This window comes from Procambarus clarkii, chromosome 86 (assembly GCF_040958095.1).
Source record: "Procambarus clarkii isolate CNS0578487 chromosome 86, FALCON_Pclarkii_2.0, whole genome shotgun sequence".
Taxonomy (NCBI): Eukaryota; Metazoa; Arthropoda; class Malacostraca; order Decapoda; family Cambaridae; genus Procambarus; species Procambarus clarkii.
Genome location: NC_091235.1, coordinates 14,703,160 through 14,729,119, shown reverse-complemented (window position 1 = coordinate 14,729,119; position 25,960 = coordinate 14,703,160). Strand labels below are relative to the sequence as shown.

Sequence of the window (25,960 nt, the reverse complement as noted above, 5' to 3'; positions counted from 1 at the left end):
TGTGTACCCTCCCACTACACCCACACAGTGTGTACTCTCCCACTACACCCTCACAGTGTGTACTCTCCCACTACACCCACACAGTGTGTACCCTCCCACTACACCCACACAGTGTGTACCCTCCCACTACACCCACACAGTGTGTACCCTCCCACTACACGCACACAGTGTGTACCCTCCCACTACACCCACACAGTGTGTACCCTCCCACTACACCCACACAGTGTGTACTCTCCCACTGCACCCACACAGTGTGTACTCTCCCACTGCACCCACACAGTGTGTACCCTCCCACTACACCCACACAGTGTGTACCCTCCCACTACACCCACACAGTGTGTACCCTCCCACTACACCCACACAATGTGTACCCTCCCACTACACCCACACAGTGTGTACTCTCCCACTACACCCACACAATGTGTACCCTCCCACTACACCCACACAGTGTGTACCCTCCCACTACACCCACACAGTGTGTACCCTCCCACTACACCCACACAATGTGTACCCTCCCACTACACCCACACAGTGTGTACTCTCCCACTACACCCACACAGTGTGTACCCTCCCACTACACCCACACAGTGTGTACCCTCCCACTACACCCACACAGTGTGTACCCTCCCACTACACCCACACAGTGTGTACCCTCCCATACACCCACACAGTGCACCCTCCCACTACACCCTCACAGTGTGTACCCTCCCACTACACCGCCCACCACACCCCAAGGCTGCCAATACAACACTTGATATGTCAGTAACAAGTTTTGTGTTGACACTACAGCTGTAGGTAAGACTGAGGGAGTCTGTACTGAGGGAGAGTCTGTACTGAGGGAGTCTGTAAGACTGAGGGAGTAAGACTGAGGGAGTAAGACTGAGGGAGTAAGACTGAGGGAGTAAGACTGAGGGAGTAAGACTGAGGGAGTCTGTAAGACTGAGGGAGTAAGACTGAGGGAGTCTGCACAAATGTTTCCAACATCTTAACAGTTTTGTAACAAGGATGGAAGTCGGTTTTATTTCAATTGTTGCGTGATATTCTGGGCATAGATGGCGCTGGATAAAGCTCTGACGTCACAGGTGTTGTATGACGTCAGTGAAGGAGGACGCCTGGCCTCTGGTGCTGCGTTCTCACCAGCGAGTCATCGTCTGGAGTGCTCTGTAGGTACGACTACATCAAGAGTCGTGAGTCTTGAGAGCTCTGTTGGTAGTAGGCATCCGTCAATCTCATGGGGCTATGGAGTTGTGTCCCTTGATGTCTAGTTGGGTGCAGCGTCTGCTGTGGCTGTGAAGGCCAACCCCTGAACGGCAGACCCGACCGCAGAACGCCAAAGCGGTTGCGTCTGTCAATGGTCGAGACCTCCTCTGAAGTCTATTATCCTCCGTCTGCCTCTTCAGTTCACCCTCGAATTGCTGGATTTCCCTCTGCACTTTGCATCTCCAGGCATGATCTGTCCGCAGCTGCTGCCTTCCAAGTGGCAGTAGCTGCGTCGATGTTCAGCTGCTTGAGGTCGTGTTTGCTGGTGTCTTTGAAACGCAGCTGAGGTCTTCTGGTAGGCCGTTTTCCTGATGCCAGTTCTCCATATAAGAGGTCCTTCGGTATGCGGCCATCTTCGATGCGTGTGACATGTCCCAGCCATCGCATGCGTCTCTGCTTCAGGAGAGTGAACATTGAAAGGATTCCTGTTCTCTCAAGCACAGTTGTTTTTGGTGACTTGGTCTCTCCACGTGATGTCAAGGATGCGTCTCAGGTTCCGCATGTGAAAGGTATTGAGCCGTCTCTCCTGGCGAGAGCGCAGGGTCCCAGGACTTCCGAGCTGTAGAGAAGTGTACTTGCCACACATGCCATGTAGACCTGCGCCTTGGTGTGTACTGACAGTTTGACATTTGCCCTTTGTCAGTCTGGCCAGTGTTGTTGCGGCCTTCCCAATATCGATACGCCTGTTGAGCTCAGTGTCGAGGGTAAAGGATGTCAGAGATTGTGGAGCCCAGGTACACAAACTCGTGTATGCCTCCAGCTCGCAGTCTGTGATGTTTATACAGGGTAACTCATTGACGTCTTGTCCCATCACCTGCATCTTCTTCAGGCTGATTGTCAGGCCGGATGCAGGAACAGGCTGCGGCAAAGTGATTGAGTAGCTGCTGCAGACCTTCTGCTGTGTGTGATGATCGCTGCGTCGTCGGCGAAGAGGATTCCTGAGGATTCTTATCTGTACTTTCATCTTTGCTCGGAGTCTGGAATAGATTGAAGAGCTTTCCATCAGATCTTGTATGGAGATAGATGCCCTCTGTGGTTGTTCCAAAGGCATGCTTGACGAGGATCGCGAAGATGCCAAACAGGGTTGGAGCAAGATCAGCATCCCTGTTTAACACTCCTGTTGACGTTGAATGGTTCAGAGGTTGAGCCGTCGTACACGACCGTGCCCTTCATGTCCTCGTGGAACGATTGTATCATGCTGAGTAGTGTGGGTGGGCTGCCAATTTTGGCCAGGATCTTGAAGAGTTCGTCCTTGCTCACGAGGTCGAAGGCTTTTGTAAGGTCAATGATAGGTCAATGAAGGCGATGTACAGGGCTTTTCTCTGCTCCCTGCACTTTTCTTGAAGCTGTCTCAGGGAGAACACCATGTCAGTGGTCGTCCTCTTGGCTCTGAAGTCGCACTGTGTCTCAGGGTACACTCAGCAAGAATTTAGAGCCTGACCAAGACGACCCTGGCAAAGAGTTTGCGGACAGGGAGATGCCGCGATAGTTGTTGACATCGCTTCTGTCACCTTTATTTTAGTAGAGAGTGATGTTGCATCTCTCATGTCTTGTGGCACCGAGCCCTCCCTCCAGCACTAGGCACAGAAGCTTCATGAAGCTCAGTTTTAAGTGTTACGACGAGCGCACTTGAGAACTTCAGGCATAATCCCGTTGTCTCCTGGGGCCTTCCACGAGGAAATTGAGTCTAGTGCTTTCTCAACCTCTTCCACAGTCGGTTCAAGGTCAAGTTCTTCCATGATGGGCAGGCACTCGATTGCATCCAGGGCCTCTACGCTGACCAAGTTCTCTCTGGGGTACTGTTCGGAGTAATGTTCCACCCTGCTGATCACGGTCTTTAATGACCTCTCCGGTGGCTGACTTCAGACGAGCTGTCCTGTTTTGTGTAGGGCCTGTTGTCTGTTTGATCCCTTCTTACATGCCTTTTATGTTGCCGACGGTGGCCGCAGTCTGGATGCTGGAACCGGTCGGAGCCAGTAATCGTTAGCACAGTGTCTTGCAGCTTGTTAATTGAACTCTACTGCGGGCAGTACGTGGGCGGGCACGTGCCCAGTTTTGACAGTTGGGTGCCTCTGTGTTTCGTTTTCTTTTGCCTGGTGCATGGTTCATGATCCGCTTGTTGGATTGTGGCCTACGCCCCACGCACCCAGTGGAGCAGGCAGACCGTGGCGGGACAGCTGCTACTGGCTAGGGGCTGCCCAGCTTGAGGCAGGCGGAAGCTGTCCGATGAGATTGGATGATTTTTACCCACCGACGTAAGGAACTCTTGGTGCCTCACTCTATGCCAATTGAGTGTTAGTCCTATCACCAGTAACTGACGCTTCCCAGTGTTGATCCGTCCCCAAGGCGACGCTGGAGTGTCCTCTCCAGGGCACAGGCCTGGGCAGTAGTTATGGAGAACCGGCTGTTGCCCATGCAGCAGATCCACCCTCTCCACTGCCACCGATGTGGACCAAGGGAAGGGCAGGCGCCGATACGCTTGGCACCAGTGTCGTCGCAGGAGTTGCCAGAATGTAGCTGTAAACAGCTGCAAGCTGCCTTAGGTACTCCGACTCCGGATTTTCCCTCGGGATTGACTCCTGAAGCCTTTCCCATGAGTAGGTTTAGCTGCAAGACAGCGGAAGTTTGAATTCGGGGGTTTTCCTTCCCCTAGATGAGCTGCCTTCCCAGGCTGACGAGTCCCATCTGCCCGAAGCAACTGGTTTTAAGGTGCCAGAGGCCCACCTTAGCCCCTGATGGTACGACTACACCAGGAGTCATGAGTCTAGAGCGCTCTGTACGTACGACTACACCCTGAGAGGGGTGGGGGTTTATAGACCACCCCGGCACCCCACACCCCAAGCCTCATACACAACATACAATACAGTGTGCCGAAAATGTTACCCCGTGTATAATACGCCAAGAGCCAAGTTATTAGCGTTGCTGCCTCCTCCACAATATACAAATTATAAGTAAATATTTGGCCTTTACTTTTGTGATGGTTGTTAAAGACGAGGATGTACACAAGCAGCCGCTCTGATAATTGTGTTGTGTGTGTGTAAGTTATTAGGACTGGCTAAACCTGGCAAGATGTTTACACCTGGCTTCTGTGAGGAGGGTATAGTGCTTCTTAAGCTGGGGCATGGGTGGTGGTTGTGGATGGGTGGTGGTTATGGTGGGTGGTGGTTATGGTGGGTGGTGGTTGTGGTGGGTGGTGGGTGTGGTGGTTGGTGGTTATGGTGGGTGGTTGGTTATGGAGGGTGGTTATGTTGGTGGGTGGTTGGTTATGGTGGGTGGTGGTTATGGTGGGTGGTGGGTTATGGTGGGTGGTGGGTTATGGTCTCAATGGAGACTCAATGTCTCCGAGTTGAAGAGCAGCAAAGTTGCTGAAGAACTCTCCCACGCCCTGGAAGGCAGGATGTTAAACACACCCCAGGAGGGCCAGGACAGCATCGAGGTGAGGTGGGTAACTTTCACACTCAGACTCAACGGTCCTTGAGCACCTCGGTCCAGCAACCCACAGAAACCAAGAATGGTTCGACCAAAACAATGAGGAGATACAGGTATTGCTGTAACATAAATCACCTGTTCCGTGCACACCAGAATGACCTTACATCACCAGGAAAGAAAGTTGCCAGTTCCCGATGAAGGCGCAAAGGAAACTCTGTAAGATACAGGAAGAATGGTTTTGCAAGAACGCCGATGGAATCCAAGATTATGTAGTCACTACTCAAAGTGTTTCAGTGATGCTCACAAGGCTATGTAGGGACCACAGTCCTCTGCCTCTGCATCCCTCCACAGTGCAGACGAGACTCAACTGCTGACAAAGAAGAAGCAGATCTTGGACAGATAAGATGACCACTGTGATCAGGACCTTAGCCGCCGCTGCTCGGGTACCTCAAGTCCAGACCAACCAGGGCCTTGATAAACCTCCCACACAAGAAGAAGTCAGCAAGTTCTTCTACTGTTACTGGTGGTCACCTGTGGTTACCTGTGGTTACCTGTGGTCACCTGTGGTCACCTGTGGTTACTGGTGGTCGCCTGTGGTTACTGGTGGTCGCCTGTGGTTAATTAACACTTGGATAACGGCTCTTCCTTGCAGCTTCACCAGGTACTTCAATCAACAGCCGTAATGAACTCTAGTCTTAATTTGAGAGAGAGAGAGAGAGAGAGAGAGAGAGAGAGAGAGAGAGAGAGAGGTAGAGGTAGGGGTGGGGGGTAGAGAGAGGGGGGGAAGCCCTGTCCACAGCCAGCTGGGTCAATGTCGGGGGATCGTTGAGCCCTACTTTACAGCACAATGACCACGGGGAAGTAACAAGGTCACGCAATACAGCAGTTAACACCCAACCCGAGGCGCAGTTGGCTCTCGGTGTACGCAGCAGTAATGATAATTCCCACACTACATATAATTTCCTTTACCAGAAATTATTCCCGCCTAACACACACCGAAACTACGACGTTGGTACACCGTTCGAACGAGTTTTAACACCTCCTAACCAGTTATAACAACCAATATAGCAAGTTGTAACAACGTTCTAATACGTCATAAACACGTTAAGCCAAGATGTAACAACTTTATTACACGTTGTAACGAGCGGAAAATAGAGACAGTTTCGGTTTGTGTTTCCAAGGTTGTGTTGTCTCGACATATGGATAAATAAGTTATGTTATCTTATTTGTAATAAAGCGCTGTACTAAAAATAATTAAATTGTTCTGATATCTTTAGTAGTAAAGTGCTTGCAATGTTAGTGTGCACGACTCTGCAACATCACTGTGCACGACTCAGCAACATCACTGTGCACGACTCAGCAACATCACTGTGCACGACTCTGCAACATCACTGTGCACGACTCAGCAACATCACTGTGCACGACTCAGCAACATCACTGTGCACGACTCAGCAACATCACTGTGCACGACTCAGCAACATCACTGTGCACGACTCAGCAACATCACTGTGCACGACTCAGCAACATCACTGTGCACGACTCAGCAACATCACTGTGCACGACTCAGCAACATCACTGTGCACGACTCAGCAACATCACTGTGCACGACTCAGCAACATCACTGTGCACGACTCAGCAACATCACTGTGCACGACTCTGCAACATCACTGTGCACGACTCTGCAACATCACTGCACACGACTCAACACGCAGCTCAATTGTGACACAAGCCAGGCCACAGAGGTGTAGTGTGAGGACCTGTTCTCCTCCTCACACTTAACACCTCACGCCACCAACTTCCTCATCCAATAGAGCCAAAGAACTGAATGAAATTCAACCCAGAAGAACTCGCAGAGCCCCATCTGGGTACAGGTACATCCAGGTACAGCTTGGCAAGTACACACACTAGACACGACTAGATATGTAAATGGGCTTTAAGGATGTTAGAAAGATTTATTTTGGCATAAGAGTAGTACAAGAATGGAATGAAATAAGACTGCGGGCTCACCATAGCCCGTGCTGCTTGGAACGTTTCGTTCCGGGTAACGAATCTTAACAACAACAACAGCAGAATGAAATAAAGAGCAGATTGTGGAGGGGAACTCCATTCATTATTTAACAAGTAGATATGACAGAAATGTAGGCTATGAGTTATTGCGGTTGACAACCAGAGGGTGGAGAGGCGGGGTCCAAGCGCTGAAGCTCTCCAGGAGGTAGGAATAGGTGTGTGCACACGAAGGTCTGGTGGACTTTATGACAGGGGGTGGGAGGTGACCTTGGCCTGCCTGGCCACACACACACACACACACACACACACACACACACACACACACACACACACACACACACACACACACACACACACACACACACACACACACACACGGCGGTGGTGTGTGCACTAGTACTGCGGCCTGGGGGGTCGTAGACCCCAATACTCCTCCCACCTGTCTCTCCTCCCACCTGCCCCCTCCTCCTCCCACCACCACCATGGGAGTGAGCAACGTGGGTGAGACACGAACAAGGGGACACAGGTATAAACTGAGTACCCAAATGAGCCACAGACACATTAGAAAGAACTTTTTCAGTGTCAGAGTAGTTAATAAATGGTTAATGCTTAATGCATTCCTTACTCCAAACACTATTTCAAATGTAGATATGATAAGACCCCAGGAACCAGTACACCACTTGATTGATAGTTGGGAGGCGGGACCAAAGAGCCAGAGTCCACCTCCCCCGCGCCAGCTGGTGCCTGGTGAGCCTTGCGTCAGACACACCACCTGGAGCCATCTGGCTTGTGTCTGTGACAATAACCAGCTATACACCAGCACACAGACATGTAGAGGGGGGCGGCGCCACAGCCCTCCACTCTTCCCCACAACAACTCCACCACCAACAAACACATCTGACACGCAGCCGAAACTAACGATTTTGCCAGTGAAGTTAGCCAGTGGTGCAGTTCCAGGCCACGTCAGGTGCAATTCACCCAGCGTTTCCTCGCAATTCATGCCTCTCAGTTCTGGGACTAGTCTGGTGACGTACCTTTGAACCTTCTTGAGCTTCGTCTTATACCTGACAAGATATGAACTCCATGCTAGAGTCCATACCTTGGGGGTCCTCGTCCATGTGGATGGTGGGAACGAGGATTGAAAGTTCCACGGATTGTCCACTCTGGGTGGTTGTGAGGGGCGATTGTGAGTGCTGGCGATTGTGTGTGCGGGTGATTGTGTGTGCTGGCGATTGTGTGTGCTGGCGATTGTGTGTGCTGGGGCAGGTTGGGACGCGGCGGAATGGTCAAAGTGACCATTAAGGTCGGGACACCCAACCATTAGCCGAAAGGTGTCAATCGCCTTGTTTTGTGTCAGTTCGTTAACCTTAATTCCAGGAGGATGTGGCCACCCGGCCATACGAGACACACACAGTGTGGCAGGATGGTGTGGCCCACTCCAGATGATTTAGTCCAGGCTTGTCAAACTGTGGGCCACCCCGAGGGCCATATGGGCCACCCCGAGGGCCATATGGGCCACCCCGAGGGCCATATGGGCCACCCCGAGGGCCATATGGGCCACCCCGAGGGCCATATGGGCCACATTTGTGTGGGCATGAGGGCCACACACCACAACTAATTAAAGTCATTTAATACACATTATTGCAGAATATCTGTATTACTTAAACTTAGAAATATATAATATTTCTAAGGTTGTGCTCTGCTCTTTCGGCCAGCCTCTCAACTGTTACTAACTACTATTTCCTCCCCCTTTCACACACACACACACACACACACACACACACACACACACACACACACACACACACACACACACACACACACACACACACACACACACACACACACAGGGGCCTCGTGGCTGAGTGGACAGCGCGTGAGTGTACATGTTTGTTCAAATGCATGAACTAGCAGAGTTACGTTGAACACCAGATATTGCTCCACGTTTACACCATGACGCAATGTGGCAAGGCTGTGTACGCAGAACAAACAAGGTCTTGCGTCACCATGTGAACTACAAACAATGTTTACGCCAGACACAATGTTTTGTTTGTACAGTGACGGACGAGGGCAAGCGGATGTGTACACGGCGGTGCAGGCAGGTAGGTAGGTAGGTAGGTAGGTAGGTAGGTAGGTAGGTAGGTAGGTAGGTAGGTAGGTAGGTAGGTAGGTAGGTAGGTAGGGGTGTGTGTGTGTGTATTCACCTACCTTGGGCTAGGTGAATACAACTGTGCTTGCGGGGGTTGAGCTCTGCTCTTTCAGCCCGCCTCTGAACTGTCAATCAATCAACTGTTACTAACTACTAACTAATGTGTTTTTTCTCACCCCCCCCCCCCAGGAAGCAGCCCGTAGGAGCTAACTCCCAGGTACCTATTTTCTCCTAGGTAACAGGAACATCAGGGTGAAAAACCCTACCTATCTGTTTCCGCCGGCGGCCAGGATCGAATCCGGACCCTGAGATTACGAGTCCTAAGCGCTCTCCATTCAGCCACGGTCAACCCCCCCCCCCCCCTTGTGTGTGTGAAGGGGGGGGGGGGAACCCGTCCTCTTAAAAATAACGTCACTTTTGGCTGGTATGCGCACTATGGCCAAATTTGGACGTAATTTGAAATGAAATCGACTCACAAAAGTGACGTACTGTCGACACAGCACCAGCAGAGGAAATTACCGATCCGCACAATGTGATCAATGCGGCATCTGAAACACAAACCCTAATAATAGGAGACTAACCTCGAGACCATTCGGATCAACCTAAGATCACAAGCAGAAGGTGAACAATTTCTCGACCTTGTGAAATTGAAGCCTGAAGCCTTACATTTGATTTGAAGCCTTACAAAGAGAACTACACGGACCCAACAAATGGTCAGAAGACTGACTTTTTAATATCGCCCACGCATGTGGGGCATGACAACCCCCGCCACGACTACCAAATTAATAACATTACATTACAGCAGATTGATGAAGAAAAGGACCTTGGAGTCAAGTTCCACCTCTCATTAAAACTAGCACGGTCTTTCTATTGCTCAAAAATTTGCTCATTATTGCTCATTAAAAGATGCACAACAGGTGGGAGCAACTGTCAGAAAAGCTAACCAAACCTAAGGCAGCGTCTTGGATGCTCTCGGACGTAGGTTCGAATCCTCGTCACGGCCCTTGTGGATTTGTTCGCTAACCAAACTCTTGGGCTAATCAAGCGTACTTTTGACTATAAGGAAAATCAGGTAATGATTCAATTATATAAATGTCTGGTGCGCGCCCACTTTGATTACTGTATCTAAGCATGCTGGAGACCTCATCTTCTGAAGGACACAGCTGCTCTGGAGAAAGTGCAAGTCAAGCCTGGCCTCGGGCCGGACTTGGGGAGTAGGAGAACTCCCAGAACTCCATCAAGCAGTAACACCGGGTAACAAAAGTCATTCCAGAAGTAAGTCATCTCTCGTATCAGGAATGTTTGAAGGCCACAGGACTAACAACACTACAAGCGAAACGCTTTGCGTAATAGTGGCTTTAGGCATTGTATGTACTAGCTCTATCTATAAAGCCAACAAACTTTGTAAAATCTCTTTATGTATGTACCTTTACCTAAATAAAAATTATTATTATTATTATTATTATTAAGCCAGGCATGACAAGGAGGACCTCAGTGAAACTGTTAAAATACTTAACAAGTTAGAAGATGTTGTTGACCAGACCACACACTAGAAGGTGAAGAGACGACGATGTTTCGGTCCGTCCTGGACCATTCTCAAGTCAATTGTCTCACAATCGACTTGAGAATGTGCTGAGATAACTGTGTTGAGTTTTAAAATACACCTGGAAAATATCATCAAGGCAAATGGAGGGGAGGGGGAACCTTCCACAAACCACCGGCTCCCTGTCCCCGTCGAGGTAACTAGGGTTTGAAGCCCTTAGGTAAATCAGGTCAAAAAAATAATCAGGAAACCACACCGCCCTTCAAACCACCTGGATAGTTAGCTAGATATTTGTGATGGTCTGAAACACACAAACGAACCTTTGTCTTAAACAAACATTATCCTCAAGTTATAAAGTGATTGTATTTTGAATCGTTGTTTTAAAATATAAAGTGTATGCTGAAAACGTTTTCTTTGAAGAATTTATGTTTTTTTCCAAACGGAATTCTCAGGCACACTGAGATATTTGACATTCTTCCCCATTTCTTCATCGTCAATAATACATGGGTAACTCCCATGTACATAGGGTAACCCCCATGTACACAGTAACCCCCATGTACACACAGTAACCCCCCCCATGTACAACAGTAACACCCATGTACACAGTAACCCCCATGTACACACAGTAACACCCATGTACACAGTAACCCCCATGTACACAGTAACCCCCATGTACACACAGTAACCCCCATGTACACACAGTAACCCCCATGTACACACAGTAACCCCCATGTACACAGTAACCCCCATGTACACACAGTAACCCCCATGTACACACAGTAACACCCATGTACACAGTAACCCCCATGTACACAGTAACCCCCATGTACACACAGTAACACCCATGTACACACAGTAACCCCCATGTACACAGTAACCCCCATGTACACACAGTAACACCCATGTACACAGTAACCCCCATGTACACAGTAACCCCCATGTGTACACAGTAACCCCCATGTACACACAGTAACCCCCCCATGTACAACAGTAACCCCCATGGACACACAGTAACCCCCATGTACACACAGTAACACCCATGTACACAGTAACCCCCATGTACACAGTAACCCCCATGTACACACAGTAACCCCCATGTACACACAGTAACACCCATGTACACAGTAACCCCCATGTACACAGTAACCCCCATGTACACACAGTAACCCCCATGTACACACAGTAACACCCATGTACACAGTAACCCCCATGTACACACAGTAACCCCCATGTACACACAGTAACACCCATGTACACAGTAACCCCCATGTACACAGTAACCCCCATGTGTACACAGTAACCCCCATGTGTACACAGTAACCCCCATGTGTACACAGTAACCCCCATGTACACAAGGTAAGGTTGAAAACCTTACCTTGAGGCTACCTTGAGATGATTTCGGGGCTCAACGTCCTCGCGGCCCGGTCCTCGACCAAGCCTCTCTTTGAAATAGAGAATTCAAAGTGTAAGAGATAAATCTAAGATGCTGCCCAAACTGTTCTACGGCAATATCAGATGGAAAATAATAGTAACGCAGCAGGTGATGACAGCTGAGGGTCGGGAGGTCGCACGTTCACAGAGAATAACAAGGACGTGTGTGAGGAACTCAAGAGGGAAGTTCAAGAGGCATTCACAATAGAGTAATGGGAGCTCTCTGAGCGGAGAGGAAAACATCAAACCCTGCAACACTTGAGGAGTGAGGTGGCGAGAGATGTTGCAAAGCAAGCAAGCTGAGGAGCCGGTCGGCCGAGCGGACAGCACGCTGGACATGTGATCCTGTGGTCCTGGGTTCGATCCCAGGCGCCGGCGAGAAACAATGGGCACAGTTTCTTTCACCCTATGCCTCTGTTACCTAGCAGTAAAATAGGTACCTGGGTGTTAGTCAGCTGTCACGGGCTGCTTCCTGGGGGTGGAGGCCTGGTCGAGGACCGGGCCGCGGGGACACTAAAAGCCCCGAAATCATCTCTAGATAAACTCTAGAAGCTGCAACTGAACTTGAAACAATAACTTTCAAACTGCCCGAAACGCTTTGCGTAATAGTGGCTTTAGGCATTGTATGTACTAGCTCTATCTATAAATCCAACAAACTTTGTAAAATATCTTGTATGTACCTTACCTAAATAAACATTTATTTATTTATTTATTAACTCTTTTATCATATTTAACATTTTGTATCGGGTTAGTTTCAACGAGTTTATATAACTTAGCGATTTGTAACACTTTTCCCGTTCCCATCTTGCAACCTGCCAAGCTTCCCATCCTTGCAAGCCTCTTGTGTCTGCCCCCCCCCCCCCCCACCTAACAGCATCTTCACACACACCCCTGATATGAGCAATGTTTTGATAACAGTATCCTCGCACCTCTAACTTCCTTCTACGACCTCTCATCTGGCTGTTCCGAGCTTTGAACAATGCTGATTTGTCAATTCCTCTTAGAATCTTACATGTTGTTACCATGTCCCCTCTATCTCTTCTCTAATGTGGTGGAGTTCAGTTATCTCAATCTTTCCCTTTGCCCGAAACGCTGTATTAGTGGCTTTAGGTATTGTATAAGAACATAAGATCAAAGGTAACTCCATAAGGCCGATTGACCCATACGAGGCAGCTCCTATTTACAACCACCCAATCCCACTCACTCACATGTCCAACCCACGCTTGAAACAATCGAGGGACCCCACCTCCACCACGCCACGCGGCATGTACTACCTCTATCTATAAATCCAACAGTACGTTTGTCACTCATCATCTATGTATGTACTTTTACCTGAATAAAAATTTGAATTTAGCTCAAGAATGAGCCTTGTTGCGTATCATGGGACCTTTGAAGATTTTTATCGAGTGAGGATTACATGCCGGTGCAGCGTGTTCCGGAGGAGAGTTTCAAAACGTTATGAAAAACGTTTATTGAAAGTTTCGTCTCCTAAACTTGCGGAGGAGGGCCGGACGACTCAAACAGAAAACGGAACAGTACGGCACTTTTGTGAGTCGATTTCATTTCAAATTACGTCCAAATTTGGCCATAGTGCGCATACCAGCCAAAAGTGACGTTATTTTTAAGAGGACGGGTTGGGAGGAGAGCTTCCTGTAGGATGTGTACGTGGGCCGGAGAGCTTCCTGTAGGATGTGTACGTGGGCCGGAGAGCTTCCTGTAGGATGTGTACGTGGGCCGGAGAGCTTCCTGTAGGATGTGTACGTGGGCCGGAGAGCTTCCTGTAGGATGTGTACGTGGGCCGGAGAGCTTCCTGTAGGATGTGTACGTGGGCCGGAGAGCTTCCTGTAGGATGTGTACGTGGGCCGGAGAGCTTCCTGTAGGATGTGTACGTGGGCCGGAGAGCTTCCTGTAGGATGTGTACGTGGGCCGGAGAGCTTCCTGTAGGATGTGTACGTGGGCCGGAGAGCTTCCTGTAGGATGTGTACGTGGGCCGGAGAGCTTCCTGTAGGATGTGTACGTGGGCCGGAGAGCTTCCTGTAGGATGTGTACGTGGGCCGGAGAGCTTCCTGTAGGATGTGTACGTGGGCCGGAGAGCTTCCTGTAGGATGTGTACGTGGGCCGGAGAGCTTCCTGTAGGATGTGTACGTGGGCCGGAGAGCTTCCTGTAGGATGTGTACGTGGGCCGGAGAGCTTCCTGTAGGATGTGTACGTGGGCCGGAAGGCTCCTTTCTCCAAGTCTCTGAAGGATACACTGACGTTGACGTAATTTGTTTATTGTTTATTTTACCCCGAGGGGCGAGTTAACAGCGCCACTCGTCCTGTGAGTGCACATCCCCGAGGGGCGAGTTAACAGCGCCACTCGTCCTGTGAGTGGACATCCCCGAGGGGCGAGTTAACAGCGCCACTCGTCCTGTGAGTGGACATTCCGCCATAGCAGCGTGGACGTTGACCTGTATGACATATCCTGCTTATGTGTGCATCTAGCACTATATTGTCCGATGCAAGAATCTGACTCACCTCCATCCTATACTATTGTGCAAGAATTCTCACACCTGTTCCAATCCTCGCAACTTTGTATTAAGCTGGGAAAAATTCTACGAGTCCTTATTGAGGCCACTTTTTCAGTGATTCTTGATACGTTTGTAAGTGACTTAGTTTTCCATCGTATGCAAACACTGATATGGAGGAGCGGAGTTTCTGTCAGGTCACTGATACGTATTAAAACCAGGATGGGCCTCAGCACCGACCCTTGTGGTACTACACTCGTAACCTCTCTCCCAGACGGGAGAGATACATAATAATTTACATGTGGAAAATAGTAGAAGGGTTGGTCCCAAACCTTCACACAGAAATAACATCACACGAGACCAGAAGGCATGGCAGGATGTGCAGAATACCCCCGTTGAAGAGCAGAGGTGCAACAGGTACTCTGAAAGAGAACTCTATTAACATCTGAGGCCCGAGACTGTTCAACACGTTTCCACTACACATAAGGGACATAACTGGCCGACCCCTCACAGTGTTCAAGAGAGAACTTGGTAAGCACCTCCAAAGGATACCTGATGAACCAGGCTGTGACTCGTACATCAGGCTGCAAGCAGCCGCGTCCAACAGCCTAGTTGACAAGTCCAGCAACCAGGAGGCCTGGGCGATGACCGGGCCGCGGAGATGCTAAACCCCGAAATCATCGCAAGGTAACCACTCTCAAGGTAAACTTTTGTTTCCTTCCTGGGAGATATTCACCCACATTAAGGACTCCTGCCGATGCACGCCTGCTCCTCTAGCTGAAGTGAGTGAGTACTCGTCCACGTGTCCTTGCGGGGGTTGAGCTTCAGCTCTTTGGTCCCGCCTCTCAACCGTCAATCAACTGGTGTACAAATTCCTGAGCCTATTGGGCTCTGTCATATCTACACTTGAAACTGTGTATGGAGTCAGCCTCCATCACATCACTGCCTAATGCATCCCATTTGTTAACTACTCCAATATTGAAACAAATTTTTCTAATGTCTCTGTGGCTCACTTGTGTACTACGTTTCCACCTGTGTCCCCTTGTTCGTGTTCCACCCGTGCTAAATAATCTCTCTGTATTTACCTTGTTAATTTCTTTGAGAATTTTGTAGGTGATAATCATGTCTCCCCTAACATGTTACCTTTATTTTTTGTAGTCCATACCTCTCACCTCCGGGACTAGTCTAGTGGCATACCTCTGAACTTTCTCTAACTTCATCTTGTGTTTGACTATACATGGATTCAACACTGGAGCTGCATACTCCTGGACTGGTCTGACATATATGGTATACAAGGCTCTGAATGATTCCTTACACGAGTTTCTAAAAACAGTTCTTATGTTGGCCAATCTAGCATATGCCGCTGATGATATCCCTTTAATGTGGGCTTCAGAAGACAGGTTTGGTGTGATATCAACCCCCAGATCTTTATCTCTACTCTTTTTTAGGGATTTATCTCCCAGTTGGTACCTTGTGTCTGGCCTCCTGTTCTCTGTACTTATTTTCATTATTTTACAATTACTCGAGTTAAACTCTGTAGTCATATATTGGACCATTCTTTCAGTTTTTAAGGTCATCTTTTAGTCTCTTGCTATCTTCCTCTGTATTAATCTTTGTCATAATTATAATTTATCATAATTTGCCATAAGGCATAAGAGTCTATATCCTCTGGAAGAGCGTTTACATATATCAGAAACAGGATGGGTTCAAGTACAGAGCCCTGTGGGACTCCGCTGGTTACATTTCGCCACTCTTGGGTATACCCCCCCTCCCTTCCTGTTACTCGCTGTTTCCTGTTGCTTAGATACTCCCTTATCCTTATCGTGTGTGTGTGTGTGTGTGTGTGTGTGTGTGTGTGTGTGTGTGTGTGTGTGTGTGTGTGTGTGTGTGTGTGTGTGTTTTGCCTCCATTGTTTGCGTTACTGAGGCAGTAGCACTTGGAGGAAAGAGGAGCAGCAGTTGGTGAAGGAGGTGTTGTGTGGGAGCGGGCACACCCCGGGCCAGGGGGCACCAGGCTCGCTCCCACCCACGCACTCAAGCACATGCACGCAAGCACACACAACCACTCATAGAGAAACTCACGCCAGGGAAGAGAGATGGAGGAACTGAGTGAGCAAGATTGTGAGGCAGGAGAAGCGGAGGTAACGAGAGAGAGAGAGAGAGAGAGAGAGAGAGAGAGAGAGAGAGAGAGAGAGAGAGAGAGAGAGAGAGAGAGAGAGAGAGAGAGAGAGAGAGAGAGAGAGAAATAAATACAGTAAAGAGTTAAAGTGACGAGACAATCGTCACTGGATAAGCACCTAGATAGTGTTTACCTATCAGTGTCTCCGAGAGACTGAGCTCTAGCTCTACGTCCCGCCTCTTGCTCTTCTTGTACCTCCTGCATGTTTTTTTCTTTCTAACTGCAGAAATCTTTGTCGAATATGGCCTTAAAGTTGAGGGTGGAGGTGGCTTCCACTTCTTCTTTGAGTACATATGTTGCAAATTTGCAACATATGAAAATTTGCCGATGATACAAAAATTGGCAGGGAAATTAACACGGAAAAAGACTCACTATCACTTCAAGTTGATCTAAATAGGGTTTTGAAATAGTCAAAAGATTGGCAGATGCAGTTTAATGCTGATAAATGTAAAGTTCTGAGGCTAGGTAATGATGATAGAGTTACAAGATACGAGCTAGATGGTGTCGAGATTGCGAAGTCGGATTGCGAAAGGAATCTGGGAGTTACGATTAGTAAGAATTTAAAACCAAAGGATCAATGCATCAATGTTCGTAATAAGGCAAATAGGACACTGGGATTTATTAATCGCAGCGTTAGTAACAAGACACCTGGTGTTGTTCTTCAGCTGAACAACATCTGTGCATATGTTGATTGTTGAGTGTTGAGGGATCTGATGAGTGTGTGAGTGCGTGCGTGTGCACTCCGTCCACATAAGGAACACTTGGGTGCTCGCTAATGCACCCAATGCAGTGTTTATGTATGACAAATTTACACCCAAATCACAACTGATTACATTCAAACTTTTCCACAGTAACAAAACAATTCTTCAAAGCCTAATTATCACACAAAATTATAATACAAGTAGAAATATATTCGAGAAAATACCTTTTTTGGTTACGCAGTATAGTAATGGGAGGATTGACTGGGCACCAATCCTTAACTGTAGCCTCTGTTCCCCCAGCAATGAATGGGTACCTTGTTAAACGATTTAGCGGGTCATATTCAGGGGAACATTAGATTAAGGACCTGCCCGAAACACTATGTGTGCTAGTGACTGTACGAGCGTGTTAGAACTCTAGAATATATATATATATATATATATATATATATATATATATATATATATATATATATATATATATATATATATATATATATATATATATATATATATATATATATATATATATGTCTCATTGAATATGACCGCATATTCTGTATTTACTATTTTCTGATTTAGGGCTTCTATCCCTCTATTTTCTTAGCATCAGGGCTTAGCTGAAAGAGGAGTTCTCCAAAACTCATTTTCGTAATTTTAAGGTGAAGAAAAGAAGTGAATTACTATAGAATGTATTACACTTATTTATACAATTTGCACAACGTTTCGAACCTCCATGGTTCATTCTCAAGTGAAAGGAATTTTCATGTTTGGTTGATTTTATACCCGCACTGGGTCAAGTGATAAGACAATAAAGGTGAAAACATGGGGGGATACATAAGAATAGAGGTAACTGCGGAAGGCCTATTGGCCCATACGAGGCAGCTGCTATCTACATACAAAGATTAATCAAGTGTAAATTGGCCTGTTATGTTGAACGGTGTCTTCTGTGTTGCCATCGTTATGTTCTGGTTATGTTCAGGGACAAACACTGAATGGACCTTTATGACATTTGTGCGTTTTTCAAATTTGTATTTTTTTTTTTTTGAACCATGGAGCAGCCTACCTGACAAATGCCAATCGAACCATTTTGGCATTTTTTTTTTTTTTTCAAATTTTTCATTTTATTCCGCACAAAAAGTCAATGCTTTGCAAGGTCACAACAGTCACCCTTTTACATCCTAGCATCATTATCATCTTTAAACCAAAATTTATTTGCATCGTTGGAGGCATTCCATTCCATAACAAATGTATTCCATTTGTTAACAACTCTGACACTGAAGAAATTCTTCCTAATGTCTTACCTACCTGGAGAGATTCTCCGGATATATATATATATATATATATATATATATATATATATATATATATATATGTCGTATCTAGTAGCCAGAACGCACTTCTCGGCCTACTATTCAAGGCCCAATTTGCCTAATAAGCCAAGTTTTCCTGAATTAATATATTTTCTCTAATTTTTTTCTTATGAAATGATAAAGCTGCCCATTTCATTATGTATGAGGTCAATTTTTTTTATTAGAGTTAAAATTAACGTAGATATATGACCGAACCTAACCAACCCTACCTAACCTAACCTAACCTATCTTTATAGGTTAGGTTAGGTTAGGTAGCGGTAAAAGTTAGGTTAGGTTAGGTAGGTTAGGTTGCCGAAAAACAATTAATTCATGAAAACTTGGCTTATTAGGCAAATCGGGCCTTGCATAGTAGGCCGAGAAGTGCGTTCTGGCTGCTAGGTACGACATATATATATATATATATATATATATATATATATATATATATATATATATATATATATATATATACAAAAGACAATACAAAATGGTGAATGCCTTTGAAGTTATGCAGTTGAGAGTGAGTGAGTGCCTGCACGCATGCCTGCGAGTGGGAAGGGGGGTTACCAAGGTCATGACCCCCCTTCTCAGGGAGGCAAGTGCATGGTGCAAGGGGGAGGGGCGCCCCCCATAACTCTTACAGACACTGCACTAGTCTTGTGGGCTCGTTATGCCTCGCTCTTTCCATCATACTTACTGTGATTTATGGCTGTCTGTCTCCTTAATGTCTCCCTCACTCCTTCTACAACACCCCTTCCCTTGTCCTCCCTGCCCCCCCCCCCCCTCCTTGTACTCAACTAGCAAGATGGCGCCCACTACACACCCTCCGCGTCTAACACATGAGTATGGAAGTGCACAATAAACTAGGCGCCTCCGGTGGCAAGTCATAATGATAATTTCTCACTTGCCTCCACCTTGTCTCTAGTGCTTGTCTGATCTTATGCTCGAGTGGTGGTGTTGGTGTTCGTCTTTATCTCAAGACACTATTTGTCCCATGTAGGTGGTAGGCCTCTCTCCCTTGTTGTCAGGGAGCGTGTAGGTGCTGTATTCATCTAGTTGTATTCACCTAGTTGTTCTTGCGAGGGTGGAGCTCTGCTGTTTCGGCCCGCCTCTCAACTATCAATCAATCAACTGTAACTATTAACTAAATTTTGTTCCCTTCCCCCCCCCCTCACACACATAGGAAGCAGCTCCGTAACAGCTGTCTAACTCCCAGGTACCTATTTACTGCTAGATAACAGGGGGGCATCAGGCGAAAGAATCTTTGCCCATTTGTTTCTTCCTGGTCCGGGAATCGAACCTGGGCACAGAATTACAAGTCCTGCGCACTGTCCTCTCAGCTACAAGACCCTCATGCAGGTGGTAGGCCTCTTCCTTGCTCTGAGAGCATGTAGTGTAATTGGGTCTTGTTACAGTAATCACAACAATTAGTTCACAATCGAAAAGTTCGGAATTCGCTTCCTTCAATATGACAAGAGATGTTTTGCCATTATTTCTTGTCACCTGATACCTCTGTTTACCTACCAGAATATAGGTACCCGGGGGTTAGGGAACTCTGATGGGACCTTCCTGGAGAAGATCAACAGTTAACCTTAGGGGAGACCTCGATAAATCTTGGTTTATTGTGGTTTGTAAATTGATTGTAAATTAACCACAATTGATTGTGATTTGTAAATGATAAACCTTCCAGTCCCCGAGAAAGGAAAACACATCCTAGTGCAGTAACAGGAGAAAGTACTACTCTGGAGAAAGTAAAACGTTTAGGGCCAAGAATCCTCCCAGAACTGACTCTGGGATGTCAGAGCTGACAACTCAAGACTCTCATGGCAGGAACGGCTGAGGGCTTCAGGACTGACACCACATCAAACCAGACATGATAGGGCTGATCTCATTGAAACTGCTAAACAAATGGAACATCCATTCCATGATGTTCCAAATCCAGAGAAATCCAGAGAATTTCTTCAAGAGGTCCGATGTAACACATACAAGGAGCAACAGCTTCAACAAGCCACAATATCTAACAAAACAGAAAATTCTTTTCGATCACACAGTTATAAACCCATGGAACCGCCTACCCACCGAAGCCGTAAATACCAAACCATTACTGCAGTTCAAAATCAAACTAGGAAAAATATGAGGACAAATGGGGGAACTATGACAAGCGGCCGGCTTCTTGTCCCCGTCGTGGCCACGAGATTGTGGCCCTCAGGTAAATTATATATTATATATTATACATATATTGTCCTAATATTATACATATATATTGTTCATATACATTGGCCAGCCCGCTCTCTCTCGGATCTATATTCTGAATAAATTAAACTTTTGCTTAACCAGAAACGTACAAACCCAAGCAACCCACTTAACCTATTAAAGCCCATGCGTTGAAAACGTCAATATTGCGGTGCTTTGGTTGTAAATAGAACACAAGGTTATATAGTGACACCGGAATACAATAGACCGGCTGTCATCCACTCCACGTCTGGATGACAATCTGTGCATTGTATTATAGCCATGTAGTCGGTTGTATTATAGCCATGTAGTCGGTTGTATTATAGCCATGTAGTCGGTTGTATTATAGCCATGTAGTCGGTTGTATTATAGCCATGTAGTCGGTTGTATTATAGCCATGTAGTCGGTTGTATTATAGCCATGTAGTCGGTTGTATTATAGCCATGTAGTCGGTTGTATTATAGCCATGTAGTCGGAATGGCTTATTGCTGCTTTCTCCTGATAGTTCCCTTCCCTTGCACGTCTGCAACTACGGCAACAAATATCGTCACTTAGGCCTACAGCATAACAAAAACATACTTGTCATAAAATATGAGATTATAGCCTACTGGCGTACGGGCAGGCAAGCGACGGACCCCATATTGTCAACACCTCCAACGCTGGTTATGTAGATCAGATGTATATCTGTGCCTTTATGTACGTAGGTTAGATTAAAAACACTACAATCACCTTCTGTGGTTAATTGTTCAATAAATCCCTGAACTATATGCTTAACACATCTCTCACCCTGTCCAAGAAGGACAGAAGAAAACTTATATATGCTGATTAGCATTGTAAATATGTGGCCACGTCTGTGGTAGATAATAATAATAATAATAATAATAATAATAATAATAATAATAATAATAATAATAATAATAATAATTCAAAAATAATAAAAAAAATACCTCCAGTGGCTGGTCACCTGACACCACCTACAGCTCTGAACCATCACACAGATGAACAGCCTCGTACCGTTGACACGTCAACAAGCCTCCCTGTAGTTCAGTTGGGTTCCCTTCTCGACTCATAATCGGGAATTCCAGGTTGGAATCCTTGACGGGTGAGGAACGGTTGGGTACGTTTCCTATCACCTAATGCACCTGTTCACCAAGCAGTAAGTAGATACTCAAGAGTTAGTCAGCCTGTTGTGGGGTTGCATCCTGGGGGAGGGTCAGTAAGGGGGGGGACCATGATGGGGGACCTCAATACACTATGAGTGTGGCGGACGAGTAGAAGTATGTAGGAATACTTACCGGGGCCCGGGGCAGACGCCTATCCTATGGTTCCCTGTTTGAGGACGGCCTGACGAACATCACTAAGGCGCCACTCAAACCCCAACAGAGGCTAAAACACCACCTAATTCCCCAAGATGAACCACCGGCTTGTTCTCGGACGCGTGTTTAAGACGGAATTAGCGAGGCTTGACCGGCGGCTACGGCATGCCATTCGTGGCTGGCTGCGGCTGCCTCGTGATACTCCTAATGCCTATTTTCATGCCGACGTGAAGGACGGTGGACTAGGAATTCCCGACTTTGCTGCATCAATCTGTCTACAGAAGAACAAGCGGCTCGGGGTTTTGGTAGAGTCGGAGGATCCAGTGATAGTGGCAGCGGCTCTCCTACCCGCGTTCCAAGCGCGAATGGGTCGATGGGTAGACCCGACCACGGCCGCCGGAACCCCTTCTAACAGAACGACTGAGCGCTCTATAAGGTGGAAAGCAAAACTGTATAGCATGGTTGATGGTGCCCGCCTTGCGTCCTCTTGTGAGGTTCCATCTTCCCATAAGTGGGTCGCATCCGGTACCCGTCTGCTAAGCGGAGATTTTACTCATGCCATCCAGATTAGGGTAAACGCTGTATCCACTCCGTCTAGAGCAGCTAGGGGTAGACCCGAGGCTTCTGGTCTCTGCGATGCTTGTCAGAAACCAGGGACCCTGGGCCACATATCCCAGGCATGCCACAAGACACACGGGGCTCGGGTGAAACGTCATGGCGATATCACCCCGTTCGTAGCCGGCCGCCTGCGGCAAAGAGGTTTTGAGGTGGAACGTGAAGTCCGTATACCGGATGGAGGGACCTTCTGTTAGCCTGACATCATAGCTTGCAAAGGTGATGAGGCCTTCATATTAGACACCCAGGTCTCTGCTGATAACTTCCCACTCTCCCGTCCACATCAGAGCAAGTGCGACAAGTACGGCACCCCCAGAGATCCTTCAAAAGGTCAGGAAATATACTGGGAAACACACAGCATCCACCTCTTCAATAACCCTTAATTGGAGAAGAGGATGGTGCAAGGAGAGTGCGCGTGGTCTACAGGATATGGGACTCACCAAGAGCGACCTTGAGATTTGCTCTGTGAAGGCCCTGACCTGGACATATTCCATCTACAGAATATGGTCCAAGACCACATCTAGGGGCAGACCACCTTAGTCCCAGGATCACCGTGCACAGGGTGCATAAGGGTCAATATAGTCTTGCTTAGGTGAACCGCAGCCAGGATAGCTAGCAGCCAACTATCTAAGCAGAGTCGTCATCTGGAGTACCACTTCTCCAAATGGTGTCTCACAAGAGGGTGGATGACCTGGCCGGAGCCCACGAGTGGATAAGGCGGCGGCCAGAGGGACCCCCATGTGCATATATGATATCCCTCCCGCTCTGGGGCCTTGTTAGGAGCTTCCACTATGAAGAGTTTTTTTCCATGTATGCCGATGTCAAGTCACCAATCCTGCCGCTTAGGCAACTTGTTGTTTTGCCTTCATTGTTGTTGTTATAGATTCAGCTACTTGGAACAAGTTCCAAGTAGCACAGGCTATGGTGAGCCCGTAACATTACCTGGCACAGGAGCGGTGCTGTGTTTGCCTTCAGCTTGAGTTCTTTTTTAATGATATACTGTGCACCTCTCCCTTTGTGTGCCGTGTCCCATATAAGAAAAACGAAATACAAAAGAATCTTCTATTTTGTGTATGTTATTTTCATGGTATTATTGTGTGTTATTATCATCATCTTAACTCTTGTGTGACAAGGGGAGTTAGGGGACACTATAAGGTCCCTCAGCCTGGTAACAGGAGTGGTGGTTCCTGTACTCACAAATGTAAACAAAACGAAAAAACTACTTTAGTCTCACTTGGTTATTGCGGAGATCAGGTTAACGGACGTGACCCTTCCTCCCTCAGGGGCGGGGGTCAGCGCCTCACAGCTCCAGGGGCTTCACACGGGCGGTGAGGCACTCGCTGCTGCTTCCCACACGAGGGTCATGCCAGCTACAACAGTCTGGATGATCACTAGAGTGCCCGGGGCAGCAGGAGTGGAGGTCGAGGCACTTAACATTGGAGGGCACAAGTTGTTACTGCTTTACCCACCGGCGTTGTGGACGGTGGCAGTGCCAATATCTAAGCACGTGACAGGTGGGCGTGGCCAGTGCCAACACGTGACAGGAGGATGCAGTGTCAACACGTTAAGTGGGTTTGACCAGTGCCAACGTGTCAAGTGGGTTTGACCAGTGCCAACACGTGTCAAGTGGGTTTGACCAGTGCCAACACGTGTCAAGTGGGTTTGACCAGTGCCAACACGTGTCAAGTGGGTTTGACCAGTGCCAATGTGTCAAGTGAGTTTGACCAGTGCCAATGTGTCAAGTGAGTTTGACCAGTGCCAACACGTGTCAAGTGAGTTTGACCAGTGCCAATGTGTCAAGTGAGTTTGACCAGTGCCAACACGCGTCAAGTGAGTTTGACCAGTGCCAACACGTGACAGGAGGATGCAGTGTCAACACGTGTCAGTTTGGTACAGCGGGTTTAAACACGTGTCAGGTGGGTGTGGCGAGTGCCAACACGTGTCAGGTGGGTTTGACCAGTGCCAACACGTGTCAGGTGGGTTTGACCAGTGCCAACACTTGTCAGGTGGGTTTGACCAGTGCCAACACGTGTCAAGTGGATGCATTCAGTGCGAACGTGTCAAGTGGGTTTGATCAGTGCCAACACGTGTCAAGTGGGTTTGACCATTGCCAACACGTGTCAGGTGGGTTTGACCAGTGCCAACACGTGTCAGGTGGGTTTGACCAGTGCCAACACGTGTCAAGTGGGTTTGACCATTGCCAACACGTGTCAGGTGGGTTTGACCAGTGCCAACACGTGTCAGGTGGGTTTGACCAGTGCCAACACGTGTCAGGTGGGTTTGACCAGTGCCAACACGTGTCAGGTGGGTTTGACCAGTGCCAACACGTGTCAGGTGGGTTTGACCAATACCAACACGTGTCAGGCGGGTGTAATGGGTGCCAAAACGTGCCGGGTGCCAGACACAGGGAGCGCCACACACAGGTGCGCACCAGACCACTGCACTACGGCAACTGCCTCCGCCAAGCATCGGCCAGTGACGTTGCGCATTGTTGCCACACGCCACTTCCTCTCTCGTTTAACATAATACTTTTATGTGGACTCTCCTAACTGCCCACATAAAACACATACATCTCATTATTAACCCACCTCATTATTTTAACATATTTTCTATACATAAACATAGTTTTAATTAACGGTTTGTACAGTTGTAGGAAATATTTATATTAGTAACTGGTAACTTTGGGCAATGATCGACACAGGTCCAGCGAGAGAGCAAATGTGTTTCTTAAGCGCTAGTGACATAAGGTTCACAATTGCCTGCTATTCGCTTGTCACGTAAGAGGTGGCAGGCGAGGCTGCCGAAGCCTAAACTTACTTGTGTGGAGGCCTTGTGCTTGTGGTGGGCGGCCTCACACCACCTTGTGCTTGTGGTGGGCGACCACACACCACATTGTGCTTGTGGTGGGCGACCTCACACCACCTTGTGCTTGTGGTGGGCGACCTCACACCACCTTGTGCTTGTGGTGGGCGACCACACACCACCTTGTGCTTGTGGTGGGCGACCACACACCACCTTGTGCTTGTGGTGGGCGACCACACACCACCTTGTGGTGGGCGACCACACACCACCTTGTGCTTGTGGTGGGCGACCACACACCACCTTGTGCTTGTGGTGGGCGACCTCACACCACCTTGTGCTTGTGGTGGGCGACCTCACACCACCTTGTGCTTGTGGTGGGCGGCCACACCACCTTGTGCTTGTGGTGGGCGGCCACACCACCTTGTGCTTGTGGTGGGCGAC

At 47.8% G+C, this 25,960-nt stretch overlaps 2 protein-coding genes across 2 annotated transcripts in view; both read right to left on the bottom strand.

Annotated features, from left to right (window-relative positions):
- Positions 1 to 25,159, bottom strand: part of LOC123768469 (uncharacterized) — a 90,348-nt gene extending 65,189 nt beyond the window's left edge. Inside the window, exon 1 of the mRNA XM_045759058.2 lies at positions 23,952 to 25,159. The gene's annotated coding sequence lies outside the window, so the exon portion shown is untranslated. The remainder of the gene's footprint in view (positions 1 to 23,951) is intronic.
- LOC123768447 (uncharacterized) overlaps positions 1 to 25,960 on the bottom strand; it is a 487,820-nt gene that overhangs the window by 129,502 nt on the left and 332,358 nt on the right. The window lies entirely within an intron of this gene.